The 21847-nt window shown below is 49.3% G+C and overlaps 1 protein-coding gene across 17 annotated transcripts in view; it reads left to right on the forward strand.

Moving 5' to 3' along the window:
* Nucleotides 1-2375: 2375 nt before the first annotated feature.
* foxp1b (forkhead box P1b) overlaps nucleotides 2376-21847 on the forward strand; it is a 121028-nt gene continuing 101556 nt past the window's right edge. For 7 of the 17 annotated variants that reach the window (XM_078092535.1, XM_078092547.1, XM_078092537.1 and 4 more), the window contains exons 1-2: nucleotides 2421-2861; nucleotides 15359-15436. The gene's annotated coding sequence lies outside the window, so the exon portion shown is untranslated. Of the gene's footprint in view, nucleotides 2862-6582; nucleotides 6634-15358; nucleotides 15437-21847 lie in introns of those variants that run through there. The other 10 variants (XM_078092545.1, XM_078092536.1, XM_078092549.1 and 7 more) reach the window with 4 other exon arrangements.

Raw genomic sequence — 21847 nt, forward strand, 5'->3', positions numbered from 1 at the left:
TTTTAAAATGTCCACGGTGTCCAGCTGTAAAAAAAACATAGAGAAAGGATTTCTGTAAAGGTTTTACGCATAAAATAGTATTTATTTCTGATTTATATGCCTCAACGGGTCAGAATTAAAAAAGAAAGACCGTTTATTGCACCAAAAAACACACATTTTAAAAGAAGGGACAGAAACATTAGAAATTCTTATCGTTTTACAAAGGAAGCTCTTTATTCTTTATATTTATTCATATTTGACGACTGCAAATAAATACATAAAACATCCACGCGTCAACCCCCCCGCTGCAGAATGGTGCACAACAAGGTCTCATCTCTTTGTCCCCTGACAGTCATTATCTGTACAGCCCCTTTCATTACACGCTGAATGCTGCTGCCCCCCCAGCAACACGGGGACAAACCCCCATGAAAGCCCCCCCACGGAAATCAAGAGGAGCTCCTGTTCATCTGCTTAATTACCTAATTAACAGGAAGCTAATTACTTAGTTGTGTGCATGCCTGTGTGCGTTTGTGTGTGTGTGGAGACGCTGTTGCGTAACTGATACTGATCCTCAGTTAATTTGTAGCTACACTGGATGCATTCGGGGGCCTTTGATCCACACGGCGCATCACCAAACCAAACGTGGTAATAAAGAGAGGACGCGAGGCCGCCGGGCGCCGCTGGGCTCAGAGATCCGCGGCGACACGCCGGGGAAGAATTACAACGATTGTCTCCACCAAACTGCACGCACATCACGCTGTTGTTCTCCTTAATTACACAATCAGACAATCGTGTTTACAACATTTTGAAGAACAAAAAAAAAACACACACACACACAAAAAACGGTGCAGTGATTCTGTGAAAGACTCGAGTGGAAGAAGAAAGTACAGATCCTGTTAGGGAAACAATGGGCGTCACGTTGCACGGGGAGGATGTCGGTTAGTAGTTTTCTCTCAGGCGTGGGGTCAAAAGGTCACCTAAAGGTCTCACAGGCCATCTGTGCGCTGCTGTGGCTTCACAGGCCCTGAGGTCATTGAACACAACACCAGGAAGGGACGGATGTGACTACAACATGTGCTCATATCAACCTTTGCACTTGGAATTTGCTGTTTACAAGCCACAGGTTTGAGGACACGTTGTAATTATGTTAATGACAAAGACAAGTGATGGAACTGTTTTATGCATATAAGACCTGAGAACATATCACCCTGTCTTAAGCCCTCGTTGTATTTATTTACACCCCCTTTTTTCATTAATCAATCGTGTCCAAATTGTTGTTGTCAAACGCGTTTATGTCTAAATTATTTATTGTCTGTTAAAGAACCAAAGGATGGAAAATAGGTTTTCCTGCGTTTAGTTTGGCCTGAATGCCTTAAACCACACAAAGGTTTTGTGGGTTTACAAACCCAAACCCTAAACTACAAGTGACATCTGAAGTATTATAGACTAAGGTAAAACATTTAAATTATTCTTAAGATAACCACCATTTTAAAAGTGTTTTTTTTAAATTATTTGTCATCGTCAATATGCTACGAAAAGTCTCCAAGTATCCTCAGAAGCTCGATCCATAGCTGATGCTAATGGACTTTACTTCTGACCACACATCATTCATCCACTCACACAGTGGTGACAGCAGCTCCTTCACACAGACACCAGCCGCTAACATTCACTGTGGCCACGTGCTGGGCCAAGTGTCTTGCTCGAGGACACGTGGACGTGCAGGTTAGCAGCACCCGGGATCGAACCGCCAACCCTCACAGGTGTGACCAGAGGAGTGTAACCCTCCACATCTGTAATAAAAGAGGATCGAGTCATAAAGTCACACTGTGGTGGTTAAATACCGCAGCAGGGCCCCTGAGACGGGACTTGGCCACAGGGCGGCGCTGTCCACCAACAAGAGGACGTCTCCAGCAGCGCGGCCATGATGAAGCAGCGAGGAGCTTCAGGAGGGAAAGAACCACGTTAGGCGTGTTCTTCACGTCACGTCAGCGCGTCAGGCGTCGACTGGACGGTGGTTCTCGCTCACTCAGATTTGAACTACTATCAGGATTTTATTTTTTATTTGCACTTGTTGTGACTGTCTGCTGAGGTGAAACTGTGAAGAAGTGAACAAAACTATTTAACCAAAAAAAAAGAAGCAAAAAAGGCCGCAGCACAGATTCGTTGAAGTTACTTATCTGAAATTCAGACATGCCCTTTAAAATATTAAAATATGGAATTGGAACCACACGCCAGAAAATAGAGCCATGAAGTCCTCTGGGAATCTGCACCTTTCTTCTTTTTAAAACTTAACACCAGTTACAACTTCTCATATTTGAGTTGATAACATCTAAAAAACGAGAGAAAAAGACGGGACAATTCTCTGAAATAATAAGTTGTAGTCCGTGTCACGCGTTGAGCTCAGCGCGCAGCGGAAAGGACGCACTCGTGCTCGCGCGGCTGTGATGCGCGGCGGAGGATCCGCGACGCGGCAAACGCGCTTCACCCAGCAGGTGGATGTGACGTCACGGACCTGGAACATCAAAAACAACAACATCCAAATCGGCGATTCTCGCCCTCTCGCTTGTTTTCTCCCCTTCTTCTCCCTCCGTGTAATCATCTGAACATCAGCCGAGGAGGAGCAGAGCAGCTCGCGCGTTTCCCCGCCAGCACCGGGAGTCAGCGCGCGCCAAACTCCACGTTTCGCTTCTTTTTCCTCGACGCCCTCCTCGGCGAGACGAGCTTTTTCCTCCTCGTAGTTAAGTTAGTAAGTAAGTCCCCCACCTCCTCCACCTCCACCGGCACCTCCTCCTCCACCTCCACCGGCCGCTGTTGACGGTGCGATCTGTTGTCGCGTGCACGGCTCCGTTATTGCATCGGTAGCCCCGCGCGTGTCCACGCGGGTAAGTTGTGTTACCTTAATGTTAACGTCAGTGTGTGTGTGTGTGTGTGTGTGCGTGCGGGCAGCGCCGCGTCCGCCGCTCGTTTTGTTTCGCTGTGAAAGTTGTGTTTGTTAACTTAGTTGTGTCTCGTCGCGAGCCCCCCCACCAGCAGCACCACCACCACCAGCAGCACCACCCGGCGCGTGCACGCGGCGCGCCGTCGTTAAAGCGACGTTAGTTAACTTGTGAGGGTCGTGATTTGTGGCGCGGGGCACCGCAGGGGGGCTTTTCTCCCCCCACGTGTCCGCTCCCAACCAGCCGGGAAGAAGGTGCGTCAACGGGGCTGTTCGCCGACACGAGACGGCGTTAAAAGCGGATGTTCAACACGTCGCGGACACACAGGATTCAGACGATTTAGTCTCTAGTTTAGTTTTAGTTTAGTTTAGTTTAGTTTAGTTCTGGCTCCTCGTTTGGTTCCGCGGGTTCTACCGGCGGTGGTTCTTCTGGGGTCAAAGTGGACATTCTTCTGTGTGTAAAGGAGCGGAAGTTGCAGAGCACTTTATTCACTTTGGAAAAATAAGGTTTAAATTGTGTTAAATCAACAATGACCCGTTATTGCTATTGAGTGGACGGGTAAATTAATTTTATAATAATAATAATTATAATATTGTAATATTTTTGTGTTCTACTATCCAAATAAATGTAACGTTGGGTGAGCAAAATTAATTTGCCTGTACAAATAAATTCAAAGCAGTGAAATTTATATTAAAAATATTTCAGCTCCTTTTTTAGCTCTGTTTTAATTTTATAATACAAAACAGGTGTATTGCAGACAAATGATTTAATGTTTACATATCACAAACAAATGTCCTTCATGACTTATTAGTCATTTGTAAAGTGAGACAGAATTTTTATTCTCACCAAAATGATAACTTCATATAAAAAAGATAGCGATTATGTATCTCTATTGAGAGTGAACCGCGTACACGAGAGAATGAAGCATTCCCCTAATATATTTTTTTACAGTAAGTCAGTCTGCAGCTGGCAACAGCAGGACCTTTTTATAAAAGGGAAACTGCAGCTTTAACAGCGATTGCTGGCAGTGCTCCCTCCCTCTTGCTCTTTGGATTAGTCATTGTCTGAGGGGGAAAAAAACCCACTTTTTTCTGTAGGAGAAGTAAAGTAAACAGCCTCCAACAAGCGAACCTTGACAACCCAGATTAAGGAAAACAGTGGAGATCAAACAGTGGTGCTGCTGGGCTGTTGTCATGAGAGAGCCGCAGACTATTTGAACAGGCACCGGGTTTGTGTGCTCACTTATGCAGAAATGGACCCTTTGCAAACGCTGACCCTACGTTTTAAAAAACAACAAAAAAAAAAAAATGCAGGGTGAACTTTCTCTGCAACTTTTCCCCGGCCTGCGTTTGCACATCAGACGCTCTGCTGGGAACCGTAACGCCGCGCCGGCTGCTTCTGGAAACTGGAATGTCTGTACTTCTCTCTGCTCCACAACTGAATAAATTACGTTTGCAGCGGGGTGAGGGGGGGTAAAAAGATGCTTAAAATTTGAGGAAGAGCAGCTGTATGCGTTGCAATGACGCAAGATCCTTAACGCCTGTGATTTGGTATGGCATGGAAAGCGCCTGTTGGTAGCCGGGCCTCCCCAGGCGGGGCCCGAGGCTCTCCTTTGTAGCGCGTTGAGGTTCAACGGGTAAGAAAGTAATCAGTCACTCAAGCATTCAGCGCCAGGACTCCCATCCCTGAGTGCAGCGGCCTCTCTTTCATCTGACGGCTCAGTATTTGTGAACACACACCGAAATACCCCGTGCCGGGTACGGAGGGGCCGTTAGCCGCCCGGCTCGCAGCCCGACGATAAGGAGAGTTATTGTCCCGTGCAGTGTGGGAAATAAGGTTTCCGCGTTTGCTCCATTGTTTCTTTCAGATTTATTTGCCTTTCTTCACCCCTCATTTGGTTTCAGGCGCGAGACGCCCTCGAAGCACTTGCTTGAGACTCTTTTTTTCTTTTTTTTCCCCCCCACAAAGCGAGACAAGTGACAGATGAATAAAGGGAATCCTTCTGGTAGATGACTTTGTATATTTTGGCATGTTTGATTGAGTTATCGCGAGGTGATGACAAAGGCAAAGCGGAACGATATTTCCAGGGTCGGTGTGCCCCGGCCCCCCGCGGCGCGGCGCGGCCATGCAGACGGTCGTCCATGCCGGCCGAGGCCATTGGTCGGAGGGGAGCAGCTTCAGGTCTGTGGAGACGGCAAAGCACTGAAGACGCCCATTGACTCATGCAGCCATGAGTTACTGTCTTCTCCTGTGATGTGACCTTAATAGAGGGAGGGACGCTGTCAAGCGCTTCTCATCCGCGCAACTACGTCATTCAGAAATGAGCTCCCCGCCGGTGTCGTCTTTGTGCCTTGAAGCAGCTGTTGTTCGTGTTGTTCTCAGATGAAACCGGTGTTTTATTTTAATGCTTGCCGTACATGCGGTGCAGGCTGTTGCAGAACACGTTTCCTCCGCTCTATCAATTTACATCTAGGGTTTTTTTTTTTTGTCCACAAATATTAGCTTCCTGTCTGAGGCTCGGAATACAACAAACATTATTATTCATCTGATCATTTCCCCAATTAATCCGTTCATTGATAACTCGTTTGTTCAATAAAATATCAGAATTGTGAAATGTCTCCCAAAGCCCAAGATGAGGTTCTCAATGGTGTTTTAAAATGTTTTTTTATGGTCAACATCTCAGATATTCTGGTTACTCTCACAGGGGAGTAAAAAACAAGAGAACATTATCAAGTTTAAGTAGTTGCAATAAATAATATAAATAAATAGTTTATAAAAATGCAGGATAGTTTTTATGATGGATGGTTGGGAGATTAAGTATTTGATACCGATGCAGATTTGTAATTTGTATCATAGATACTCTTAAACTGTGAGTGACGGAATCTGAAACAAAGCCAGATAATTACAAAAAATGACTTTGCCGTTTATTGCATGACACAAGTATTTGATCAGAAAAGCCAAAGTTAATATTTGGTACAGAAACCGTTGTTTGCAATTAGACATCATACGTTTCCTGTAGTTTTTGACCAGGTTCCACACACTGCAGCAGGGATCTTGGCCCTCTCCTGGAGACGAGCTAGGCCACCCCAGGACCTTCAGCTGCTTCTTTCTCCTTAGCTGCCCCGGCTGTGTGTTTTGGGTCGTCATGCTGGAAGACTCAGCCAAGACCCATCTTCAGTGCTCTCACTGAGGGGAGGTTTTTATCTGGCGATACATACAAACACGGCCAGTGGAGTTTAGACTAAAAAGCTCTATTTTTGTCTCATTAGACCACATGACCTTCTCTCGTACCTCCTCTGGATCATCCAGATGCTCATTGGCAAACTTCAGACATCTAGACCTGCGCTGGTTTGAGCAGGAGGACCTTGCGTGCGCTGCAGGATCTTAACCCGTGGCGACGTAGTGTGTCACTAATGGTGGTCCCAGCTCTCTTCAGGTCATTGGCCAGCGCCGTGTGCTTCTGGGCTGATCCCTCACCCTCCTCGTGACCATTGATGCCCCACGAGGTGAGATCTTACATGGAGCACCAGACCGAGGGAAATTGGCCGTTATCTTGAACTTCTTCCATTTTCTAATAATTGCTCAAACAGCTGTTGGCTTCTCACCAAGCAGCTTGTCTGTTGTCTCGTAGCCCGTCTACAACTCTCTCCCTGATGTCCTTACACAGCTCTTGTCCATTGTGGAGAGTCTGTTTGGTTGACAGGTCTCCTACTGGTTGGTAGGTGATCAAATACTTACGTCATGCAATATACTGCAAAATATCTATTTTTGAAATGATACAATGTGATTTTCTGGATTGGTTTTAGATTCCGTCACTCGCAGTTGAAGAGTACCTTTGATACAAATGACTCCTACATGCTTCATAGGTGGGAAACCTGCAACCTCAGCAGTGTATTAAATACTTGTTCTCTCCACTGTATTGATCATTGCAGCTGGATGACGCATCGCTGCAGGAAGCAAGCTGATTTTAGACGTGATGAAGACAACAAATAGAAGAATAACTGAAGCGAGTTGGTTTTGCGTGTGTTGTGGTTTGCGTTGACATTTGACACCTGCTTCAGGGGAGTGAGGTTCTGACACCTAATCAGGATGCGTATCGTTAGAGCTGTTTAAAGCAACAAAACGTAGCAGATTTAACATTTAACCAACACTGCCAGATTCCTGCACACTATTCCCTGTTCAAGTAATAACTTAAAGCCTTCTCAAATAGAGCGGCCCTTGTCTGTTTTGGGAATGATGCAGGTAAGCTACAAACATTCCCACCCAGGCGTGAGGGGGCTCAGCCAGATGCTCAGCTGCCGGGCCGAACCGCACCACCTGTTTCCATCAGCTGTCCAGGCGGCCCGGTGGACTTTCTGTCAAAGATGCATCAATGAGTGTTTACACCGATGGTGCAGTCTCGGAAGTCAAGGATCGACTCACCTTTGGGACGCGTTCGTGAAAGCCTGGAGGTGTGATGCACGTTGTCGTCTCTCTTGTTTGCGGCGCTTTAGGTTGTAGCGGTCCGATCTCGCAAGGCTCCTCTGGTTTATTTTGTGTTTAAACGCCGTCGCCCGCTCCGCGGTGCTCCGCGCTAATCGGGCCGCAGGTGGAATAACAATGTTGGGCTGAACCAGAGCGGAGAAAGACAAACCATGAAAAAAATGCCACTTAAGGCGCGCTAACTCTCGTCGGCAGCTTGATGTAAAGCCCGGTAGCAGGAGCACGTCTTTAAGGGCCTCATCCTCCACTTCTGCTCTCAGCTGGCAGTCCCGGCCTAATAAGAAACACGACATGGCAGGGCCCGCTCCTCCGTCGTCATCGCCGCGTGGAAAAGTTGCCGTTGCTTTGATCATGTCTTCTGGGCGCATCACTCCGGCTTAGCCCGCCGCTCGCTACGTGATAAGCCATCAGAGCACTCAGATCTAAGCCGGCAGCTCCACGGGCTCCAGGAGAGACGGGCGGGAGCGCCGGAGACGAGGAGAGAGCGCCGATGCAAATTTTGTTGACAGACTGTTGCCGCAGCTGTTCTCTTCTGCCTTTGAATTCCGCGATGTTGCTGTCCGTCTTCGCTCGTCTGTGCGGGAAAGGGCCAAGTTGCAAGACTTTCTCTCCTTATTGTGGAACGGCGCCATTCTCGTGTGGTGACTCGGCCACGTTGGCAATAAGAAATGCCTTTTTAAAATTCGACTCATCGATTACTCGCCTCAAAAAAAGCCCGAGTTCATTATTGCACAACGCGTACCGTGCAAGCGCTGCGTTGTCGCGCCGCTCTCGTCCCGTCTGCATAAATCAGGCTTTTCTTTGGACCCCCCATTATGAAAGGGCGCTCCTAATTGACGGGATGTTGCTTGTTTATTTGATGTATATTTACCGGCTGGGTGGTAATTGGGGAGCAGTAATTACCTGAGATGCAGCCCGGCGCTCCGGCGGAGGTGCTGCCACGCTGATGAGTGTGGAGCACGGAGGGAAGTTACTGTCGTCGTCCTCGGGGCTGTTTAAATATGTGACAGCGGAGAGCCGCGATGGCTAATTGGGCCCCGCGTCCCTCGTACGGGTTTCCGTGTTTACCGTGATGATGCACGGTGCGAGATAAAGCGCGGCGCTTTGTGCAATTTTTTCTTTTTTGCAGGCCCATTTGTTGCCAACGTACCTGAGCAGTTCATAGCAACAATAAAAAGGTGTGTGTGTGTGTGTGTGTGTGTGTGTGTGTGTGTGTGTGTGTGTGTGTGTGTGTGTGTGTGTGTGTGTGTGTGTGTGTGTGTGTGTGTGTGTGTGTGTGTGTGTGTGTGTGTGTGTGTGTGTGTGTGTGTGTGTGTGTGTGTGTGTGGGCCCTTGTAGATTTGAAGTCCCTCCTGGATGATGTAGTTCCTTCACTGATAATGGCCTTGTTAACTGAGATTCATTACCTCTTCATTCAGAGTCCCTTCTGGATATCGAGGGAAAGTGTTCTCGAGCTACTCGCTCGCCCACGGTGAAGTCATGCTGACGCCTTCTGCTGTTTGCCAGCTATTCGTGGAAGGCGGTGACGGTATCTTCCCAGACTCCAGATGATTCAGTTGACCTGAGGTCAGGGTGGCTGGGTTGGTGTTTGACTTTGTTTGTTACTCAATTCCACTTTCACACCATCTCTCTCTCTGTCTGTGTGTGTGTGTGTGTGTGTCTCTCTCTCTCTCCCTCCCTCAGCAATTCCCTCAAACGCACAGAGACGCACACCTTGTTTGTGCTGTTGTGTGATTGCTGGCTCTCCCAGTAGATCTGCAGACTTTGTTGTTGTTTGCCTGTATTGGTTGGAGTGTGTGTGTGTGTGTGTGTGTGTGTGTGTGTGTGTGTGTGTGTGTGTGTGTGTGTGTGTGTGTGTGTGTGTGTGTGTGTGTGTGTGTGTGTGTGTGTGTGTGTGTGTGTGTGTGTGTGTGTGTGTGTGAGCTCCTTGGAGGGAGTTTGTTTTTGTTCTCCGTGTTGTAAACAGGGCGAGGCTTCGTTCCCAAACCACTCAGTTGGTTATTTTCGCAGGAGTTTTTTGTTTTGTTTACCATCTCGGTCAACCGATTTCTCTGGGATGGGATCCGGTTTCGGGGGCCGATGTGCGGCCATCCGTCCGTCACTGTCATCTCTGTGGTGATTTAAAGAAGCACTTTGATGACTCAAACCTTCTCAAGGCAGGGTCTTTAATCAATGTTACAATGTTCTCATTTTTAGTATGAGATGAATTGGTTAACGTGATCTCATCGTGGTCTCCGATGCAGCTGTCAATCACAGCTATCATGAGTTGTTAGTTTGATAATAAATACCTAAATGACAGAAACCATAAGAAAACATCCTATTTTACATGTTGTTTGACCACTAAGTTTGGGCTTCACTTTACAAACAGATCATTTCTTTTTGTTCCACATCATGACACGCTAATATATATATATATATATATATATATATATATATATATATCTGAATGCGAATAGAAGAGGCCTCAGCAGCGGTTTGTGTAGTCGCTGTTAGTGCTCCCTGATGGGCGTTACCTCTGCACAGTAACCACGCACACCGGTAGTCAGGTGACCACAACAGGCGCGTCTCTGCTGCGTGAAGATCTGAGAACAACAAGAACGAGGGACAGACGACAGCCGCCAGCAGATGGACGTCCTTTGAGTCCAGCGATTACAAAACACGGTCACACAAAACCGCATTTACCCAATGAAACGGGGTGGGTCCATGCCCACAGAGACAGAGACAGAGACGGAGACGCAGAGACAGAGACGGACTCTCCATCTGCTTCTTTCTCTTCTGTGACTCGTCATCTGCAGCGTCCGTGTGAAACGCCGATGAGACGCCACATTCTACTTGTTCCTATTTATCTCCAGTATCACTTCTCAGTGAGTGGCGCTGACACGCTGCGGCGCCTCCCAGCTCGCCGCGGCTAACCGTTTACCGTTTACTGTTTACTGTTTACTGTTTACAGCCCTCTTGTTTGGAGATTTAGCACCTGTTGTAAAAGCTGCAAAGGCGCCGCAGTTTAAACAATCAGCTGCTCCGAGTTACTGGATATTCCTCTGAAAGGCCGTCCATGTGGTGCGCGTGGAGTTCGTGATGCGCATCGATTCCTCGCCGCCAGGAACGAGTAATCCAACTCGTATCCGACTCCACAGGGGGATTTGTGTATTTAGAGTGCGCATTTGTGTACTTTGTACACAAGCGCACGCTGCGTTTGAGCGGCTCATTTTAACCACTGAGGCCGATGTCGCCGCCTCTTTGCTCTTTGGGAGTGAAATGAATAGATGAGCCGTCTCCTTTTAGAGCCTAATGGCCACATTGGAGCAGATGGATAGCAGATGAGAATCCAGTATCCTTCATGCACTCGTTCTCTCTCCCTTCCACTCAGTCACGCCGGGCTCTCCGGTCTTTTTTTACCGTAGTGAGAGACCTGTCGGGGGGGAGAGCAGTTTGACAGGCAAAAATCGCACAGCGGCAGAAAAGAGGAAGTAAAGGATCGAGTGTTGGCTAATGTACGATTTCACGCCGGTGCGGCGATATTAGATGTTGTTCTGCCTCCAGTTTAAGTCTCATTGATTGCGGCGCCACATCCTCCCACCAGCTTCGCGCTCTTTTTTTTTTCCACCGAGGGAGCTCACGCCGGTCGGAGGCCGCGCGTTGTCAAGGTGGAGGCGGGTGGATGTGTAGACAGCGGCGGAGGCGGTTCCTCACCACCTGATCCTTCCTGGTTGCTGAGAGGGACGAGGGTGCTTCTGCTCCCAGTGGCCTCCTGTGATTCCACCTGTGACCTGCAGTCAGCAGCACGGCGGCCTGCTGCATCCGACCTCTGGTCACTGGCCACCCGATGCCACGCGCTTCTGCTTTCTGATCCACAAAGAAGCATAATGAACCGTTTCCCCTGCATTACGTGACCAGGGAGGGTCTGAACAGGTAATACTGTTACTGTAAATATGTACGTATGTAAACACTTGTTGTGGTTCACGTCCTAAATAGTCGCTAAATGGTGACGATGAATCAACGTAAGGGAAACGCTGATTTCCATCAGGATTCCAGTGAGAGGGCACGCCAATGTTTCCATGGCAGTAGCGCTGGTTGATGTGACCTAACGAAACCAAAAACACATCTGTATTATTAAAGGAACCCATTATTTTCAGATCGGGGCCGTGAGCAGCGAGTGCCAAGAGAGGTCTGCTCTGTTACGGTGAAACTATTTTCTCAGTATTAGACTTTCGGAAAACGACAATGAAACATTAGAAGAAAAAAATGCAATTCCTCTGCTTATTAATCCACATCAGAGTGGTGAAAATGCTGCATATCCACAGCTGCCTTTAAACCAGACAAACTGCAACACGCCACCTACAGTCTCAGGGTCCACGTGGTGATCCAATGGGTTTCCACTCTGGTAAATAGAAGAGGACCCCGATAGAACATCGGTGCCCAGACTGAGCTCTCCCAGTTCCCCTCTGGCTGGAGAGGAGACCTACTTCAGACGGCTCTGAGCAGCTGAACAGAGATGTTCCTCGCTACTTGAGCTAACGTAAATGATTTGCATGGAGTTTGTCCCCGCTGATTACGGCGGTTTGGACCGCTCCTCTCTGGAAGAGCGCCAATCGCGGGAACGCGGCTTCTGGTCCGGGCCCGAGGCTCCATCTCCTCTTTGCCTCCCCCGATCCATTCGCATCACAGTGACAATTAGCCAGCTCCACCGTCCCCAAATGGCACACGTAATTAAAGAGTTGGCATTCTAATTACGAGGTGTTTACTGTCTGTTTATGGGTTTTGTGCGGCGCATTACGCACTGGGAGATTTCCTTTGGTGTAAATGGATTGACGGCTGTAATTTCATGCGGTTAACATCTCGACATCTCCTCCCGTCAGCCGCTTGACGCTTGCCGCGCTCTTAACGAAACGAGCAGAAACTGGCACAAAAGAATAAATGTCACTTTGCCGGACTGGGCCTGTAAACGGGCGATTGGTTCGTTTCTCCTCACTGCCAGGCGGCCTGCCGGCTCTAAAACACCGGCACCCAGATGGCGTTCACGCGCTCCCGGGGAACCGAGCCCACTGCGCCCGGCCTGCTGCTAAATGTTGTGTCACCTGACCAGGTTCTTGTGGAAAGGTTCTACCTCGGAGGTCCCCCGGCAGAGGAGCCCCTCTAATGAGGAGGGCGGGATAAAGCCAGAAGAGAGAGAGAGATTCTTCTTCACACACGAGAGGAAAGCGATGAGCTCTGGAGTGTTAGAAGTCGGTCAACAAGGGGATTTCTTTACCTTCCTGCTCCTCTGCAGCTGGCCTCTGTGGGGCCGGTGGTGAAGTGTGTCCTCTGCAGCCTCTAACAAGTACCAGCTGCACGTCCGCGGGACCGTCGTAACAACGGAGAAATACTCCACAACGACCCCCCCGGTTATGCAAATGCCGGGGAAATGTGTTAGCGGATGGAAAAGCCCTATTTGTGTATGAAGAGGCCGTTTGTTTTATAACACGGATCCACATACCCGTGTTATAACAAGTTTACTGTTTAATCTACCCCCCCCCACACACACATCTGTTAACCAAACCTACGCGTTACAGACAAACACAAACTATTACTTGTTGAGTTGTGACACCAGATGTGGTGGGAGAGAAGGGTCAAACTGTCAAAAGGTTAAAGGTCGAGCAGCCCCGTTGGTTGGAGATGTTATATTTATGTCCTTACCGTCCTGTGTTGCAGTCTTAAGCCTGATTGTAGTTTGCTTTCTTCTGTTTTTTTCCTCCCCCATGAATGAAGAACGAAACCTCAACATCCCGTCCCGTTGTTTAGCTTCTTCTCCCAGTCACCTTGTAATTGTTTCTGTGTCACAAGCCGCTATTAGCATTGCTGGGGAGCGGTAATGCTTCGAGGGGACTCATCCCTCTGAGGGGACGGCTCTCTATCACACTCTCGCATTCTCTTAAAAGGGAAAAGGAAGATGAATTTTGCCCATAAAGGCCGTATCACGGGGGCTTTTTATCCCAAATGGCTCTGGGGATTGTTATCTGTGGGAAGTGTGTCCTGCCTCCGTCGTGTTCAATCAAGTGTCCACTTAGCTGTGACTGCGAGTAATTGTTCCCAAGTGGGCCACACGCTGACCCGTTAATGCCGGCGCTGACCCTCTCACCTTGTCAGCACGTCTTGGGGAGGAGTTTAAATCATGTGGATGTCCTGCACGTCTTTACGCTACCGGGTCAAATGGGCGTCCCCCCCCCCCCCCCCTCCCTCCAAAAAGACCACTCTCTCGTAATTGTCCCCAGCAGCGCGGGTGTTTCCAAACTCCGGCTCTCATGAGATGAGGTTCTAGGAGTGGGGTGAATTAATAGGTCACGCCATTGATCCGATGTGGCCCCCGGCCCCCCCCCGCCCCCCCCCTCACAACCACTGCAGAGCCGGATCACAGTCGCGGTGTCCCTCACACCAGGATGCTGTGGTCTTGCACTATTTGACCGGTTTGAACCGGTTTCCACGTTGTAATTTGCGGCGTGCGGTGAAGCGAGCAGCAGGTGAGCTGGTCACACGTAGTCGCGGTCAGACGCCCTCGGCGAGGACGGACCGCTGCGAGCGCCCGTCCGCTCACGAACGAGAGGCAATTAACACGCGGCCAAGTGGCGTTTCCTCTCAGCGCGGCCGTCCTTTGTACGACCACACGTTTCCACGGCGAGCGTCAAGCGGCACGTTGAGGCGGCGTTCCAGTCGGAGGCCAACGTTCTAACTTTATGTCGCCGTGTTTGGTTTCTTTCAGTTTTATTTTTATTTCATGGACAAATTACTCACTAATACCGCGTTTTTAACATCCAGCGCCTTTTATTGGCAATAAAGTCTCTAATTCCAAGCCTCCTGAAGTGTGCGCTGTCCTCACACCCACTAACCTAAACCCCCGACTTCTCATGAGTCAGTCACAGGCGAACAAACCGAGGCCCTGCTGTGCATCCATGAACGCGTTGTCTGTTGGGATCAACGTATTTTCAGGGGGGGTCTTACCTGGGCCCAGGAATGTGGACTGCTCTGTTAATGGTCGATGGATAACGATGAGTCTGGTCAGTTATGGGTAGCGAAGTGATTATATATATATATATATATATATTTACACATGCAAGCCCACACATGCAGCCACAACTCCTGTTACGAGGACGGAACCAGAAGCCGTCCGTTCCTCCGCCTCGTTGGTCTGAAGCGTATCTGGAAGTCATTAGCATCTTTCCACTCGTTTGTCTGGCTACACATGAGCGCTTTTCCAGTTTGACGCCAGCTTTTTAGAAAGAACAAAATGTTGTCTGGATGTTTTTCTGGGGGCACAAGTCATGCCTCACTTATGGGAAGGGAACATGCGCCAGGTGGAGACCACTTCAGGGACCGTGGCTCGCTGGTCACTAGCACACTAGTGGCTCCGTAGTGCGTCGCAGAGGTTGAATGGCGTTATGTAAGAACTATGTCATCGTCAAAAAACGTTCTGTGTTTCAGACGTCACGTGCCTGCCGGATCGCTTTAAAGGGAAAATAATATTCAACTTGTGAGTCCTGTAGTCGTATGTTTTGATCGTTCATTCACTGACGGGAAGTGAATGCAGCACGTTTTTCTCTTTTTTTTTTTTCAAGTGGGTTTGTGAAAACATTCTTACCGCGGTTACAAAGGTCAACCGCGTGACATGTTTACTGTTTTTTAGGTTCGAAATGAATCACACTTTCTGTGATTCAAACTCCCTTGCTACTATTTGAGCGTCTTATCTGTGGAGCGGCGCAGATGAGGCGTTTGCGCCCCGACAGGAATCCGTGCGTCACATCTTATCAGATACTTGCGGCCGGCGATGATCACTCTTACTTTTGTCTGTTGAAAGGCCGTTGTGTAATTTCTGTACGTGTGGGCTCAGCGGGCCGGGTTAGGGGCTCCCCCCCACACCTTTTCACTTCCTGTTTGTAATAGTTGTATCTCTCTCTTTCCTTCCGTCTCTCGCTCTCTTTCCTCCCCAGTGGTCCAGCCCTCGAGTCTGTAAGCTGAATTCTGATTGGAGGAATGGAGCGCCGCTCTGTCCGGCCCCAGTGATCCGGGTATGTGGCATTCGTACCACTAAGCAATCTCCCGTGTGTGTGTGTGCGCTGTCGGGTCTGATTGTGAGGCCGAGGTGACCTGGAGGCAGATCCCAGCACACGTCCTCCACAAGTGTGGATGCGAGTGGTACAATAATACGGGATACGTCTTGGGTTAGATGTGATCTAATTAACAAGTTTACTGACCGATACTGAAATCATTTTGTATGCATTTAGCTGCAGGAATGTTCTTGGGTCCCAAGCCTCTGCATGTTTTCATTCATATTCTTCTGTCCATCCGTTTCCCCTCCCATTGAACGTGCCCCGCCACCCCAACAAAGTGTCACTTAAAATGAAAATAAACACTTCCAATACATTCCACCGCCCGCCCCCAAATTAAAATAATAATCATTAAAAGAAAACCGCGGGGCGCCCCCATATATAATGGCAGCGGAAACACTGACGCGACCTGCCGACCTTTTGCCAAGTGGAAAATATGTGGTGATGACAGTGAAATGCAGTCATCTGCAGCACATGTGTTAATGCGGCACATTGCCCTCTACCTGAACGGTGCACCGTCAGCTGCTCCGCCTTGGTGACTCTGTATGGGGGGGGGGGGGTCACAGTATCTTCGCCCTACTGTATTCTTTCCGTCCCTCCCGCTCACCTCGGTCCGCCCTGATTGGCCGAGCGCTTTCTGCGCCGCGCTCTGGCTGCTCGCCAGCGGCCGCTGAGCCCCCTGATCACCAGAGAATGTGACATTTGTGCAGAGGTAATGGAATCTGTGTGCAATTAAATCTCTGCCTGTGAAGAGTATACCCTAACCCCCCCCCCTCCACCCACCTCCCCCGTCTCCTGCCATTGCCAGCAGTGGGGGGGGGACACGATGATGAAATCTTCCCAGCAGGCCCCCCTTTCCCAATCTCCGTGTCAGGTTGTGTTTTTTGAACTCCGCTGCGCTGCCGCCGCATTCGTCTGGCAATTAATTACCAAAAACGTCTGTTAGTAATATTACATGAACAACCATGGTGGCCAACGGCCCGAGTCTGTGATCCGTTGCCATAAAAGGAAGCTTTTCCCTCTTTGCTGATGGGGCATTTGCTCGTGAGTTAATACCCCCCCCCATCAGCTAACTGGTATCTAATGGATTTCCCCCCCATCAGGGCGGCTCATAAACGTGGAGCCATTGAAAGCATTTCCCTTGAACCTGTGTAGGAGTGTCTCCCATCCGTGTTCCTCGTCCACAGCGGGGGGGCGAGACGCAGGATATCCAGGTCAGGGTTTGGCCGAATCCTCCCTGTGTCGCGCCCGTCCAAAAGGAGCCGTCTCCTATCTGACCGTTCTGATTTTGGAATGTTCCATTACGCTGAAAAGGCCCAAGATCACCTTTTATTGTTCCAGCTTTAACACGAGGTCCAGTGCCGCTCGGCTAGTTATTTTTTTGTGCTGCATTATTAATGTCAGCGTTGGATGAAGGGTCACTCTGGTTTCCTCACCCAGGGGTTGATTTGAACAAACAATCACGCAGCCTCCCTGTTTCCTCGCTGAACTGTTTGGCTCTTTATTCACCAACATCCTGCTAAACACACACACACACACACACACACACACACCACCCTCTCCTCTCGGCCTGCTGGGTTCTCTTCCGTCGAGAGGTTCGCTCCGTTAGTGGCGGATTAGAGCCGTCTGACAGATAGACGCAGAAAATATTGTTTTAATTGTATAATCGGCCGCGGCCACGCGTGCGGAAAAGTGCGGCGGCGCCGGGGAGGAGCACACATTGGTGCTTATTTAGTCTCTGCGCAGCAAATCAGCAAATGAACAACAATCGGGGGTCCTCGGGATAAAACGGCCCCCCTCTCTCCCCCCGGGCGGGTTGTGACATGCTCACTGAGATGCTTCTCTCTTTAAGTAATGCCTCTGGCCAGCGACGCTTTCCACTCGGGCAAACGGGGGGGGGGGGTCGGATCAAGATGCCACAACAAAGGGGGAAGCGACCGAATCCCATTCAGCTGGTTTCTGTTGAGATGTTGGATTGCGAGGCTACAGAAGCCTCTGCCGGCCCCCAGACTCCCGCTCCTCTCCTGCTAAACATTCCCAAGGAGGCGTTTGCATGGAGCACCCATCTTAACCGCCCATTTGCTTGGAATACAACATCAGTTAGCAGCTCTTCCTGTTCCAGAGGGCGAGGGGTGTTTTACCTGAGGACGGGTGTTTTAGGGCTGATTTAGCTCAGCCTCACTTCCTTCAGGTGATTGTGTTTCTGCTTTTGAATAGAAGCCGTCCCTCATTGCATCCTCGGCACAGAGGATGTCATCACGGTTTAAGCAATAAACTGCTCCGAGTGGGATGTTGCCGCTGCTTTCACAAAGGCTTTGTGTACGGATTAGCAGTTGAGGATGTTAATTTCAACTAATATGTTGATTCATAAGATACTTATCGCACCACTTGGTGTCCTTTTGGAGATTAGTTCATCCTGCCGTTTAGATAAGCATTACATGGTTCTCTAACATGTAAATTTAGCCGGTTAGGCATCGCTGAGCTCGAACTGGATGCGCTGCTGTTGGCACCTGCAGCAGTGAAGCGGTAGTGAAACAATGAGGAGGGCTGTGGGATGTTTGAGCTGCTGTCACGGAACCATTTAGCTGGTAAAACAGCAGACATGTAATGCATCTCATTCTTCGTCCTGCCTGCACGATTAGCACACGTTGTGTGTTGGAGAAAAGCCACAAACAAAGTGCTTCTAAATTAGTGAGGATCGTTTTAATATAAAACCAGGAAATGATGAGTTCTTCATGAGCAGTAACTCATGGCAACACGACCCAGGCGGCGAGTCTCAGCTGTGGCCCGGTTCTTCTCCTCCTCTGCTGTCCTTGGAGGTCGGGGTGGGGGGGGGGGGGGGGGCATCATAATGAAGATCTATATCTGATAAACGTCAGCGAGCGGCGAACTCGATGCCACCAGGCCGTCTCTGCACGCTGGCTGTTCCAGATGGCTGCAAACGGCACCTCGGAGCGTAGTAACGGGAGTCGCTTTGAAACAACGCGTGATAATCCACGGGATGGATGTTCACACACCGAGCACAAAGCCCGGTGGGGGGGCGACGGGCAGCAGCGCTCCCTCGAGGATGCGGCGCGTGGCTTTGGAATCGCACCAAACAATAGCCAATCAAATACCAGCTAGCGCTGATTTCCTGGCTGCGCAGGGAGCCTCCTCCTCCAGTAATGAGAGGTGACAGGAAGGACTCGGGGTCTGGAGCCGGGGCAGGTGGTCCGAGCGGGAGGAGAGGAAGCGCCGCGAAAAACCGGGCTAAAGTGCAGAGAGAAGCAAATTAAAGCTCGTATCTGCCATCTCCCCCTCGCCTCCCTGCACTTTCCTGTTTGGACTTGAAGGCGATTGGGAGCCAAGGCGGTGACAGTTGGCGGAAGCCGCGCGGAGGAGAGAGTATTTATTTACAGCGAGACGCAGCGATGCTTGTTCAGGATGCAGTTTCACGCAGGATGTGCCCCCACGCCCCCCCATCAACAAACAAACACGCACACATGCACTCGCGTACCTCCTCCCTCTCACACTACACCCCCGGGTTTGATGAAGAATGGGAAGCGGGTTATTGGGGCCGGCCGGGGGGCTGCATTGTGTGAGCGGCTGCGTCTGGATGCAGCCAGCGGAGAGCTCACTCAGCGCGGCTTCCTGCCCGGCCCAGGAGGTGGTACCGGAGTCAGCGCGGGTCACCGACAAAAAGGGAGTGCGAAGCATTAAGATTGCATTGTGTGACAAAGGTTGTCTATAAACGAGGGGAAAACACATTGGAAAAGAGAGAGCGAGCTGCCAGGAATTCCACCTTGTAAAGCCGCGTTTGGGGGCTTGAAGGTGTGTAAATCTCAGTAATTTCACTGGTTGCCGGAGTACAATTACCTTCGGTGTCAGCGCAGCGTGCAGCACTCACGTTACGGTAAACGGTTACGTCACACCACCCCGCAAACTGTACTTCAAGTCAAGTAGGCCGATCCATCTTCACCTCTATCAGCAGGCGGGATGCAGGGCGGCGAGCTCGCCAGCGTCCAGGACGCGAGATCTTTGCCCACTAGCGGCCGCGTCGGCATTAATCCTCCCCGAAAGTTTCAAAGGCACGGCTTTTACGACCTGATTTACAGCCTCGTGTGTGCGCACAGCGGCGTCTAAACTCTGGAGAACCTGCCACATAAAACGCACATCTGTTCCAGGCCTCAATTGTAAAAGAGCTGCCCCTGCATGTCGAGGCAGCGTTGAGTTAATGATACACTCAAGGTAAAGCTTTTAACCCCCCCAGCGAAAACCACTGCGACTGTCTTACGCTGACTTCGTTTGATCGTCTCCTGTATCTTTGCTGATTTCTTTCCATCGATTACGTGTTTTCGTTGAAGTGGAGCTGCCTCTGGCATCACTACTCAAAATGCATATTTGATAATGAAAAATATGTGTAAAATCGATCATTTGACTGAATTCTTGACAGAATAGTTTGACGCGTTTAACGATGTCAACTCTTATCAGCGATATCTAACATCGCAACAAGTTATTCTACCGTAAAGTTCTTCTAGTCCTTTTACATTAGACAACAAATACTCCTTGAGGTCTGACACCACGACCGAAATACTCTGAAAACATTAGCCAGTGATGCAACAGGAGGCCGGGTTCTCATTACCGGGACATTTCAGTTGAGTCTGTGAAAGAGGAAGTGAGGTTTCTCCCTGAAGGTGTCATTGCTCTCGATGTACTGACAGAAACGACACAACTTAGACCTCCGCTCAAAGGCTGTATAGCATCCGATGCTAGCAGGGCTAATATCATCAACCGAGTCACTTTATCCATCGGTCAATATGGGCTGCTGTTGTTCTCATTTCATGCCAAATCATAAACTAATCCACATGTTGGATCACACTCGGGACAGAAGTAGTTTTCGGCGTATACGGTGACATCTGCCAGGCGATCAATTCCACATTGTGTTGTTGGTTAAAGGTTTTGGCGACATCAGCTGTTCCTCGGACAGTCTCCTGCATGTGACAACACGGTCACCATCTTGCAGGAAAAGGACTTGTAATTTCCCCGTGCCAGCGGGTCGGAGCCCAAAGTGATGTTTGGAAGATGAGCTCAATTGAATGAGTCATTATTCCTTTTCGCCAGGGTTTCATTAAAAGCCCCAAACCAAAAAAAGGGAAGAGAAATCTGTTGCGGAATATTTCCTTTCTGCGAGAACAGGAGGTCGGATTGGTAAAAAGGCAAATAATATATGTGTGAGATTGATAAGTGAGTAGCGACCCCATTATCTGCTGAGATGTTAATTACACTGTGCTCAGCTAGCATGTCAAACGGCAGATAATTGAAGAAGGTAAAAGATGTGCCACACTTTATTTATGCTGTCACTTGGGGCTGCTGGGCCTTTTCTTTCTCTTCACTCCCTTTTTTTGCCCTATGATGTATTTATTGTTGGGTTATATTACAATGTCAGAGTTGATCATTTTTGCAAGGATATTATTCACAATCATTACCGCAGCGTTTGTGCTCCTGGCTCTAGTTTTATTTAAAGATCTTTTATTTGACAAATACTTTTACAGACCGCTGGAAGACCTTCTGTGTCCGTCTGAGGCTTCATTTGTTTTACTTCCACCTTTCTTGAAAAGAAAACACAAATGTCTGTAACACACACACACACACCTGAGCAGCTCGATGTCAGTATACCTCCTACAGCACCTACGCCACAGAGGACACGACGTACATGTCCATCATTTCACTGCATACTTATTGAGAGAGCGACAAAAACTGAGTTTCCTGTGGCTTCCTGAACTGTGGTGCGCTGCAGTTCAAAAGTGTGCGTGAACACTGTCTGCAAAGCTCTGAACGCACACACATCAACGCTCCCGGATCCTCTTCTCCTCCACGTGTTGCCACGATGGGGCGGAGCCTGAGGGCGTGGCCGTCACACCTGGTGGGCGCTGGCTGCGCAGGTGATTTAGTGCATCACCTGGTGGACACGGCGAATAAAGAGATCCGCGTGATGGAGATGAATATGTACTTATTCTACTTCACCGGATTTCATCTTATTATGGTAGTTCGGCGTTTGTCTTTTGGCCACCCTGGCGTTTGCCACAGCGAGTGCAGCCTCGTCCGCGCTCCAGTCTGTACTTTAATGGGCTTTATTGATCTAAACAACATCAGGGGTTGCGTTGATGTTACTAAGGCCGAGATAACTTAATTCCACTCCAGCAATGTTTTATCCTTTTATTGGTCGAGATAACTGAGCCTTTTAGACTTTAATGCACTAGTTAGTCACAGCAGCTCTCCACGTCGGCAGGGTCTTAATAAAGCATTTATCTGGACATCCTGCTGTGGCGAGAGTGAAAAACGACAGGTTGCAAGGCATGCTGGGAAGTTTCCGTGCCATCACTGTGAATGATC

Source organism: Gasterosteus aculeatus, chromosome 17, assembly GCF_964276395.1.
Source record: "Gasterosteus aculeatus chromosome 17, fGasAcu3.hap1.1, whole genome shotgun sequence".
In the NCBI taxonomy this organism is placed as follows: Eukaryota; Metazoa; Chordata; class Actinopteri; order Perciformes; family Gasterosteidae; genus Gasterosteus; species Gasterosteus aculeatus.